Genomic DNA, 10,933 nt, shown 5'->3' on the forward strand with positions numbered 1-10,933 from the left:
AAATATCGAGATGCACAGCCCTTTGCTGTCACTCAGAGCACCTTTCAAAATATCTACACGTCCTTCTGACAGTCTGCCGACCCTGTTTGGGTTGTAATTCAAGATTCTCCTGTACATCATTTCATTAAAGATGTCACCATGAGCCGGCAGGATAGAATTATACATTTTCCTCATATAAACGTCAGCTGGAGAAAATATTACTTTAAGAGATGTGCACCTAGTTTGAAGTTTGGGTATTAAAAACCAGAGGAAGCTTACCACTAGAATATTAACTTAGAGGGAATGCCAGAGGGGAAGGTGGGAAGATATGCTATGGGGCAAAATGAAACAAGGAAGGAGGTAGGAAATTGCAAGTTGACAGTAATGTGGCCAGTAAAGAGGGTGGAATTTGCATAGAGACCTAAAGGAGAAGGAACAGGCTGTGTGGACTTCATGGGGAACAGCGCTGTGAGCGGAGCAGATAGCTGATGCAAAGCCCCTGCGAGGCAGAGGGTGCTCTGGCATGCTCTAGGGAAAGCAACGAGGCCGTGGTCCTCCCTGTGAGCCTAGGAGACAGAGCAGGACAGTGTAGGACTCTCTGTAGGTGCCCAGGTCCCAGAAAAGGGGAGGGCAGGTGGGCGACGTCCCCGCACAATTTTAATTCTGAATGAGATGGGAGGCCGCTGTAGGCTTTGCACTGCTTTCAACCTAAGAGTAACTGGAGATCTGGAGGGGAGGGACTGGCTCTCTGTCTCTGTTCCCAACCAGTAAAGTGGGGACCACCATATGTACCCCGTAAAGGCAGGTCTGCAGCAGGAAGGAGCTAGCAGGACATAAGGGCATGAATTGACCCTGACCTGCCTCAGAAACCCATTGGAGGTACAGACTGTCAGGGGTGAGCATGGGGAGGCGCTCGTAGGGAGGGATGCATATTGGGGTTTGCTGTCTAAGAGAGGAGCTGGTGGCCATTGACACACAGGAATTTGGGAGGTACTGAGAGAAATGAGGGAAATGAGGTGCTAAGGGAAATGAGGTCATTATTTTCATCCCTATCTTACAGATGAGGAAACTGAAGCTCAAGGACTAAGTTATCCAATGTCACAAAGCTGGTAAGTTTAGCAAGTGGGATTCAAACCCCAGACCTTGTGATACCACAGCCAATGTTCTTCGCACTATTCTGTCTAGATCATTATGTGGACAGCACCCATTGTGCACATCATGACCATCTTAAGGGATGAGACAAGGTCAAGATCAAGGCTCTAAGTGGTCAGGTGTTTTTTACTTGACAGGCAAGTCCATGTGGAAGCCCCTGGGGCAGACAGAGGCCTTGTTTGGCAGAGAGGGTCTCAGGGGTTTAGGGAGAGGTGGTGAGGGATGAGTGGGGGCTGTATGTGGGGGTGGGAATGGAGTATTTCCTGCCCTTTTGGGGGACCACGGGCCTGACCACTCTTCTGTCTTCCCCACTGGGTGGTCCAGACCCCTGCTTTGCATTATGAGTTCGTTGTATTTAGCTTGGCAATCCTTTAAATTAATGATGTAAAGATTCTCTGAATGAATCCAGCCATCAGCGCTCAGACATTTCAGTCAAGACCATTGCTTGCGAGTTAGTGTTGAAGAAAAACCATTTACAAGAAATGGTTCCATTGGCCATGTAAACAACAATGGGAAAGAAGAAAGGGTTGCACATTCCTGCTTTTCCCCCCTTTTCACAATGACAGGATGATGCCAAATAAATGTGGAAGATAAAATCACAGCTGGTTTTTCTTCTAATGCTGAAGTATGGGAAAATCTTTAATTTTTACCAGTCCTGGGGGCCGAAGGTATGAAACTTTGCTAAATAAGATGCACCCACCAAGCACATTTTATTAGCACTACAATCCGACGGTGCTTTCAATTTTTAGAACAGTTGCTTTAAAAAGTCTCTGGGGGCATGCACAGCAATCTCAGTTCATCCCATAATAATAAAAACCAGCAGCTAAAGTGCTGCTATAACAGTAATGACCAACACATGTGCTTTAAGATGGATGGTAAGGAGGATTTCCTGAAAAGGAGTGTTAAGGATTCACCTCCTACTCCTTCTCCTTCCTTAGCAAGCAGAACAAGCCTCATCTTTCTTATCAGGCTTTGCTGAGTTTGCCTGGAGGCAGGGATAGATGAGGTAACTTCTCAACATCCTTCTGCATCCTGTGAGTCTGAAGACATCCCCAGGGACCTATCCCAGCCGGAATTGCCTTTTCCATTTCAGGCTGACTGAGTGAAAATTCAGCAAAGTTCATTCAACAAACATTCCCTGGGAAGCAGCCATTTGCAAAGCCCTAGGACTTTTTTGAAGAGGAAGAAGAGAATGAAGAATGGGCCAATGAGCTCTAGCCCCAAAAACCTGACATCTAAGGGGGACACAGGGATATTCGTGGGAACCTAAGGCCACATGAAATAGGTCATATGTTAGAAGTGGCAGCTAAGTGTGGAGGGAATTTGTTAGGAGAAATCATTTATGATGGCTAAAGGCTTCCAGAAGAGGTGGTGGCCGGAATCACTCTTTACAGATGGATGGGATTTGGGGTAATCGGAGAAGGGGAAAGGGGCCCAAGGATGAGGAAATAGCAGTGCAGAGACATCGCCCTTGGCCTCGGGGGTTTGTTCGGGCTGACAGAGCCAGGAGAGGTGTGGGGGAAGGAGGGCACTGAGGGGTGGAGCAGAGCCTGCAAGGCACCTTGAAGGCCACACCCAAGAGTCTGGCCTTCACCCTAAGGCTGATGGCGAGCTTTAGGAAGGAGGCATGAGCTAAGCTGTAGGGAAGTAATACCAACGGTGGTGTGAAATTAAAAGGAAAAAAACTTCTAGGTTCAGGTTATACTTGTCCACAAGGTCAAAGGAATCTTGCCTCATCCATCCCAGTCAGGAAAAGAGTGCCAGCATGGGAAACTGCTCACTTAGATCCCCAATACTATATTGTTTCTGTGGTCTTCCTGACGGTCTGGGAGGCAAGGTGGTCCCTGGAATTTTCCAAGATCTCATTTATAGCGGTCACGTGATGTATTGAAAGGTCTGACCTAGAGGCCCGGCACTGGGGTCCCATGCGGTCTTGGTTAGGCACAAATACGCCTCCGTCATTTCCATGCAATGTTTTTTGTCTCACTGGTTTTCATACAGATCAAGTCCTATTTGCAAGGCCATTGGAGACCATTTCATTTCTTTGACTTATTTATTATTAGTATAAAAAACTTAGCTTGCACTCTACTTTCTGCATCCTTATGCACAAATGGCACTCTGCTGTCATTAGTGGAACATACTACGTCCACACCAACTGTGGGCACAGCCTCGGGGCGGTTGGCACTGAGGAGAGGAAATTCCTTCTCCCATCTCGAGTATGTGAGGGCCTGGATGGACATGGAAACAAAGTCAAAATGGTCATCTCAGCCCACCTCCTACCAGTTCACCCCTTCCTGGATTTAACACTTATTGAGCATCTGCTGTGTCAGGTGCTGCATCAGATACTCAGAAAAAGTGGAAGACAAGCAGGCACGCTCCTCGCCCTTGAGGAAGTTCAATTTCAACAAGGAATTCAAATGTGCCTCGCGAGTATCAGGGTCACGGAGAACAGAAGCTGAGCATGGCGCACACAGCCTGAAATGAGGGTGGGGAAGGAGGCCAGTTCCAGGTGGCAGAAGAGAAAAGGCAAGTGTCTGCAGTGGTAGAAAGTGGGTGCATCTGAGGGCCTGAAAGAAATGTGCAGAGAGGAGGTGAGGGCAGGGACTGCTGGGGAGTGATGTGGGGGGAGGCAGGTCTATGTCGCGGTGGACCCTCCTGTGGTATTAATGATTGCCTAATTCGACTCGGAGCAAGTTCCCCAACGTCTCCTGCTTCCATTTCCTATATATATATAATGAGATTAGGATAATAGGTCTGGGCAGACAAGTCTGATGGGACAATGGCATATATGTAGAATGCGTGTAAACAATAAATGATTAGCAATGATAGACAATCAATATAGCATGTGAATTTCAGTAATTCCAGGTTATATAAACACATCTCTGGCTATATATACCACAGAAACCATCCAAAAACATCCGAAACCCAACGCACACCTGACACTCCACAAATGTTGGTTGCACTGAACTGTAAGAGCAGTTCTCTGTGTCTCTTGCCACCCACTGCAGGAGACAGTTGAGGGAGGGGGGACATTCCTAAGGCAGCCAGAGTGGTCAGATGGTGGTGGACCATGGGATGGTCTGCTCCTAGAAGTCGTAATAGATCAAACCAGCCATGTTCTGACTTCATAATAAAGTCTGTAATTCAAATGAATAAGATTTCTAAGTGCACTCATTCTAAGCCAATTTATTTCACTTTGGTACATTTTAAACTCAATTTGATAAGTATACTCACTACATGGCAAGTTAATTGTTTACAAATTGTATTGTCCCTCTAACATTTTTATCTCTGTAGATAGTACAAGAAAAACAAACAAACAAACCGAAACCTGAAGCATAAGATGTTCATAAATATTAGAGATGGTTTATCATTATATTGATCAAAAGAGAACCCTTGTGAGCAATATATAAATAAGTCATTAACAAGCTGTTTGTGTTTCTCTTCATTTGTTTAAACTGCCTGAAAGTTATATGTACTCTAAAGAAAAGTATTGAAAACTGGTGAAAGCTATTTCAAATAATTCAAAACAAACTGTAATTTAAAATGCTCAGAAGGTATAAACTTCGTTTGGAGGCAGATTAAGAATTAAAGAGAATTACCTTTTATTTCAACACTTGTTGCTGAAAATCCTTCTAAACTGTTTCTTTATTCCACTTTCTTGCCTTGGTGCATAAGGGAAATTTGAGTCCCTTTTAATCTTCGGCCACCGAGGACCTTGTCTTGTCCCATGCAGTATTAACTGCAATGAACATGGCCAGAAATCAGAGAATTATGGAAAATCAGACTGAAAAGGGGCAAAAGAGAAAATCTCATAATGCCCTCTTTTACCATAGGGGAAAGCAGAATTCTAGAGGTGAAGTGATGCCTCAGATCTAGCCAGAGCTGGAGCTCAAGTTTTTCTTCTCCCATTTATTCTGCTCCTCATGTTACCTGCCTGCGGGGTGGAAACAGGGTACATGCCTGTCCCAGATCATACCTGCAAGGTGAATTTTTGCAAGCATCTGTATCCCTGTACGTGTGTGTGTTTGATTTTAACCATGGGTCCATCTTGGAAAGATAGCTTTTCAAAATATGGTGACTTGATTCTGCTTCGCAATGTTCCTACAGTTTTATTATAAATATACCTTACTGTCCATTTTTAATGTGGAGGAATGTGTAGATAACACTGCTTTTCAGGTTTAAAAGGTTGAGATGATAGAAATTAAATTTTTAAAAAAAGCTCAAATCCCGAAGACAGCCTTATGTTTATATGATGGAGACAGAGGGCCAAAATATGTGGATTTTGAAGTGAAGATGATTTTTTTTTTTAAAAAGACAAATCAATTTTCTTTTGACCCTTCGGAGGCACACCTTAAAGTTGTCATTCCCTGCAGTTCAGCCTCATTGTTCCCTTAATCCACATACCAGGTCCTGTTCTAGGAGCTGTGCACACAGAAAGCCCCTAGTCTTGAAAATCTTCACTCCTTGAAGTCTTGCCTGGTTGGGGCAATAGGAAGATGGCTGGGACAGTACCTCAGGTCACTGCACTCAAAGTTGCAACAACGTGGGCTGCTTCAGGGTGGGCAAAATGTCCTCAAGCCCCCATCTGAGGCAGGGATGCCCACTGGTCTATGTTGGCAGGAGGTCCTATTCCCTGGGCAGGAGGTGGGTTCCTGATGGTGGGAGGCATAAGTGACCTCCTGTTCTGCCATCTTTCCAGAGAAAGGACCACCCCCACGACTCATCTTCCCAAGTGAAACTCTGTCCCCATTAAACAACTCCCCACTCCCCCCGTCCTCAGTCTTTGGCAACCATCATTCTGTTCTCTGCCTCTATGAACTTGACTGCTCTGGAAACCTCAGGTAAGTGGAATCACGCACTGGTGCGTGTCTGGCTTATGTCATTTATAATGTCCTCCGGGTTCATCCATGTTGCAGCCTGTGTCAGAATTTCCTTTCTTCCTCTTTTTTTGTTTTGATGCTAGGAATCTTTTTTTATTGAAATATAGTCGATACACAATATTATATTGGTTTCAGGTGTATAACAGTGATTTGACAATTATGTACAATTATGTACCTTATTAGATGCTCACCGTAAGTGCAGTTACCATCTGTCAACATACAAGGTTATGGCAATATTATCAACGACATTCCCTGTGCTGTACTTTCATCCTCATGACTAATTTATTTTATAATTAGAAGTTTATACCTCTTCATTCTCCACCTATTTTGCCCATCTCCCCACCCCTTTCCCTATGGCAACCACCAGGCTGTTTTCTGTGTTTATATGTCTTGTTTTCTGTTGTATTTGTTCATTTGCTTTGTGTTTCCGATTCTACATACAAGTGAAATCGTACGGTATTTATCTGTCTCACTTATATCGTTTAGCATCATGCACTCTAGGTTCATCCATGTTGTCCCAGACATGCCAGATTTCACTCTTTCTAATGGCTGAGTAATAGCATTTCCTTCATTTTTAAGAGTGGATGTCATTCCATTGTGCCCATGTTTATCCATTCATCTGCTGATGGGCTTTTGGTTTGCTTTCAGATTTTCGCTCTCGTGAATTCAGCCCTAGAGTTTTAATTGCTTTGTGAAAACCGAGGAGTCCTTACAGGGAAGAGGGCTGAGGGCAGACGTGCCTCTGCGGCTTCTCCAGCCCCGCACTGAGGACTGGCGAGAGAGATCTGGACCTACCTGCAGACCGCCACACACCTGTGTACTGTGCCTTTCCAGAGAGCTGGTCTGTGGCGGCCCTGAGCACCGTAGTCGCAAGCTTGACGCAGCCCACTTCTCAGGGGCACTGTGTCCACCCGCAAGCAAGGATGAACACAGGTCATCATAAAGGCCAACTTTGTGAACTCCCAGAGCCTCACCATCTTTTCAGTCATAACATGATTATAGGGCGGAGTCAGAGCAGGAGTCTTCATACCCAGGGAGGCTCTGGACACCGACTCTGGGCCTTTATCTTGATTCCCAGCCAGAGCCCAGGCAGTTATCACCAGCCCCAGCACACCCGAGAGCAGGCATCTGTCCTTCCTTCCCTGGAAGGCAAGAATTCTCATACCACCTCCGCCCCCAGTTTCGTGGTGCAGTCCTTCCTTCCTCCGCTCGTTCATCCACTCACTCAGCGATTAGTCAGCCCCGGCCCGTGACGTCCGAGGGCGGCAGTCTGTGGTCCTGGAGAACTGCCGTGTCCCAGAGCACGCCGGATAAGACACGAGAAGCTCGGGGGCTTCACCTAGAAAAGGTGCTGAATTTGTGTGAACTTCAGCTTTACGTGGGTGTTGAGTTCCAAGACTGGAACCCGAGGCAAAGATCCTGTAGCATCTGGTGGAAAACGTCCTGGCACACCCTTCAGGAAGGCTGCAGGGAGGCCGGGGCACCCATCGATCCACAGGCCGTGCAGCCTGCTTCCCCCACTGCTGGACCAGATTGCTGTGTCCTCGGCCACACTTTAAATGCTTCCTTTTTCCCCCCTTAATAAGACATTATACTAAATAAAAGTAGTGTAGGAAGACACTGTTCAGTGGATTCTCTATTCCCAGTAAAACCATACCGAATAAAAGATCTGTTTTCAATAACTGAGAGCGATGCAGTGCATGGTTATGTATTGGCTGAGGAACCAGAGCAACTGTGTGCAAACACCATCTCTGATGCTTCTAACTGTGTGATCTGAAGCAAGTTACTTAACCTCTCTGAGCCCCAGAGAGTCTTAGTCTGAAGACAGACATGACAATAATATCCGGATCATGATTACTGAGGATTAAAAGAGTTAAAGCATGCAGAGCATTTAGAATAGTGCCTGGCAAATCGATCAATTGATTGGTAAATTGGTCAGGAGCTAGACAGACACTGTAACAAAGAAAAATCTTCAATATGATGTGTATTATTTAGGGAGATAATGAAATTGTCTTGTGGAGATAACCTCATAAGACCCACAGAGGACGCAAGAAAAGGATTCCCTAAAGGGTAAGTCAATGGGTAATAAGACAGCCACGGGGCACCACTATTGTGAACTCAAGTGCCCCAGAGACTCTGGTGGAGCTGATGACGGCCTCTGATCAGGAAAGAGCTTTTAAAGCATCACGACAAAACAGATCAGTTAACAGAGTCTATGATCAACATTCATTATCCTTGTTATTTGTGGGGTTGTGCTAACACATTACACACCACCCCCTATGATGCCAACACAGCAGTGCAGGAAGCAGACCAAGAAGCAGCACACGGTGGGAGTGGAGCAGCGCACAGCTTTGTGAGTGCCTGTGGGGGCTGATGAAATAAGCCCCAAGAGGGATCAGACCCAGTTAAGCCTGGAAGGTCCCCTCTCATGGTACAGAGTAAGAGCCTGGCACCCTCCTCTAGGGATGACCGCCAGGTAGTGCCCTTGCCTCCATCTGCCCCGGAGTCCTCTAACTACAGAATCTGTTCCATAATTGCCTTGACATATACAATTCTTTTTTAAGCAGTAATGCAAAAAGAATTACTCAATGGGGACTCTCGCCTGAAAAGTATTTCTGCTCCTAGGCAGGAAATACGGAGACACTCATGAAAAGTAAGTTTCATGCTATGAATGTGGCTCATTCATTCTTAAAATTTGCCCTCTTTGAGTAGCACAGCAGCTATTGGAAAGGCCAGAAAAATGTTAGCTGTTTCAAACAAGACAGCCATCCTTCCCTCCCCACCCTCTCTCCTCCTCTTTCTTTCTTGTTCTAGCTACAAAGGGGGAACCATCCCCTCCACAGATACCTTTCATTTTATGGCTAGCATTCTGGTGAAACAGTGTGGCCTCTCTTTGCTGGGAAGCTTGGGGATGTTAGCAAGAGCGCTGCCATTCCTGAGGCTTGAATGAGGAGCCCCGGCTGCAGACTGCTGGATGTTTCCACTGTCATGCGGTCTGGTGTTGTGACATGCCCCAGCCATGTTAGTCACCTGCTGTACTTCCCTTCTCATCACCTCTGGGTTTCTGTTATTGCTCGGTAAGACATCATGGACTCATTCCCCATTGCAGTTACCAGACCATTCATTCATGCAATTTATTCATGCTTCGTTCGTTCATTGTTCATCTAACAAACATCTGTGGGTGATGACCTTATGGGCCACTCAGCTGAGCTTCGGGATCAGCAGCAGATCTGACCGAGCCCCGCCTTCCACGTGCTCAGAGTTCACGCTTTGTCCTTAAGGCTCGGGGCAGGTGGGGAGAAGAGATGCCCAGAGGATTCATCAGAGGGAAGTGTAGGGAGTGGGCTAGTCACTGAGGGTGGGCGGGGTTAAGGGAAAGAGTGAGGCTTGTTCAGGCCCCCAGGGTAGTAACAGGAGAAGCCATTACTCGCTGGACAGAAAGGGCAGGCGGAGGAAATAGTGTTTCAGAACCAGTGAGTTGTGGGACCCAGAAGAGGGTTCTGTTGGGAGGGTCCGCCCTGTACGCTGACCCTGGAAGAGTTCAACCTCCGTCACCGGCAGGTTAGTGGGACAGAAGGGTGGGGGAAGGTGCAGGTGCCTCGACCGCTCTCTCTTCATCTTTGGTCTTCCGTGGCTGAACCCCATGGGTAGCCAGAGGGCCAGGGTGCCCACAAGATGCAGACCGCAGACCTTAGAGTTAGCTCCCAGGGCACAGAGCAATCAGGGGAAGGTGACACAAAGGAGCTGGGGGCAGGGAGACGGGCAGCTGTGTCACTGGGGAGCAGGGTGGGAGGGTTGAATGCCCTCACTTGGAAGTCCTAGCCAGGTGTGCCGCAGAGCACAGAACAGGGAGGCCCGGGGGTCCCATCTGTTGGGCATCACTGCCGGAAACCAGGCTCACGGTGACTGCTGGCCGCCGGGGTCTGGACCCTCCATGACGGTCTGCAGACATGAGGGGGCTTCCTCCAGGGGCCAGAGTGACGCAGTAGTGGTGCGGCTACCAGAGAGTTGGGGGGTCTGAGCAGACCTCAGCAGGAGCTACTTTGGAACTGCCTCAGAGTCACACACAAAACACGACATGGTTCTCCAGCCATTGGATGATCTCAAAACAGGTAACAATGAAAACAAAGACAGCAGAAATGAAAAGCCCTCAATGTGCAGGCCCAGCAGCAGGGGGAAGGCCCAGCACCAGGAAGGTTAGCAGTGGCAAAGGCAGCCCCTTGCTCTGCCTGGCCGGCAGGAAAGGACACCCCCAAAGGGAGCCATGTCGCAGCATTCTGTGCCGCCTGCTGGTGCCTGCCACTCTCAGTGCATGGGCACACACGCACACACACGCATGCACGCATCACTCACAGAGATGGGGTGAATGTGTGCACACAGGCATGCATGCAGACATACGTGCACACACACCTACCTACACGTGCACACACAAGGTCTGTTCCCACTGCTGTGTGGTCACTCATGGCAGTTTTCTGTATGAACACATGAAACATGAAGGAGAGACGGGGACATGACAGGAGATTGACCGGCACCATGGTGCTGGTTTTGGTGCTGGGGCTGCTTTTTCAGTACCTTTCTGCCTTGCTTTTCTGCCTTGCTGCATTCTCGTTGGTTTTAATGATATCATAATGTCCAACTGACCCCGTGGAAATTAGGGAAGTAGGGCTTGGATGATTCCAGCTGAGCTCCAAAATGGGCATCCTGAGCCAGGCTTGTGCACGAGGAAAACACCTCCATTTACTGACTGCTTCCCTGTTTCTGCCCCCCCTGCATCTTGAGGGCCATCGTCCCATGGACAGAAGGTGCAGAGTGCCCTCAAGAGTGGGGAGGAAGGGACTGGTTCACCACCACTTTTCTTTCCTGGCAGATGTGTGCCTCTGGACATCCCTTCCCACCTCCTGCTGCTGACATGCAGTTCAGCT

This window comes from Manis pentadactyla, chromosome 2, assembly GCF_030020395.1.
Source record: "Manis pentadactyla isolate mManPen7 chromosome 2, mManPen7.hap1, whole genome shotgun sequence".
Lineage (NCBI taxonomy): Eukaryota > Metazoa > Chordata > Mammalia > Pholidota > Manidae > Manis > Manis pentadactyla.